Source organism: Cenococcum geophilum, assembly GCF_001692895.1.
Source record: "Cenococcum geophilum 1.58 unplaced genomic scaffold K441scaffold_15, whole genome shotgun sequence".
NCBI classification, from domain to species: domain Eukaryota; kingdom Fungi; phylum Ascomycota; class Dothideomycetes; order Gloniales; family Gloniaceae; genus Cenococcum; species Cenococcum geophilum.
In genome coordinates, this window is record NW_027137573.1 from 148,281 (window position 1) to 149,321 (window position 1,041).

Below are 1,041 nucleotides of genomic sequence, written 5' to 3' on the forward strand. Positions count from 1 at the left end.
TACTAACTATATAGGCTATTTATACGTATGGTATGGTATAGTATAGTATAGTATTTAGGATATAGATGCTTTTTAGGATATAGATGCTTACTAGATATACGTTTAGTTCTAAGACCTCTATCTATAATAGAAAGGCAGCTATAAATTCTGCCTTTATCTATCCTTTATATAGGGAGAAAGTTAATATTATTTATAGGGTGCTCCACATAGTTCCTCTCTATGCTTTTACCGCCTTCTTCTAGCATCGTTTTTACTTAATATCTACTTATCTTGCGATGTATATAGTAGATCTCCACTTATACTAGTGGCCCCATATCCTCTATTATTATTATAATGCTCTACTAGCGTGGCGCTAAGTATTATAGTAGCTCTTATATTTCCTATTCTCTCTCTACCACTTATAAATAGAGGGCTTTTTAACTTATAAGCTTAGGCGTGATACCTCTTTATAGGGCCCTTGCTTCTTATATACGCTCTACTATCTAGTATATCTCTTTCTCTACTAGGTGGCCTTATAATATGGATGCCCTCTATCTAGCAGTTGCTTCTATATATACGTCTAGTAATAGTACTACTACTTTACGTTCTATTACGGCATATAGTGTCCTTTTATAGGCCCCTATAATTCTATATAGCTATTATTCTAGCTATTATTATATATCTCTAGTAGTTTAGATATAAAGAAAATAATTAGAATTAGAAATAGGGGTAATCCCTATATAATACTTATAGGTATTAGTATTAATTCGCTTTTATAGCCCTTAATTATAATTTTTATAGTACACCCTATTAGAAAGGCTTAGATAAACTTAATTATCTAGTTTAGTAGGCCTTTATTTCTTAGGATTTATAGAAGTCTCTTATATAATATATTATTAAATATTCCGCTTAGGTCAATGGGAGCGCGGGGTCGTGAGGTGAGTATTATAGGTAGGTATAATAAGGTCGGTAGGGGGTGGAAGCGGTTTGTTTTTATCTCGATTACCGCGTGTGTAGGTTACTTAGTGAAGGTTAATTGGATAGTAGGCTAAATAGGTGGGT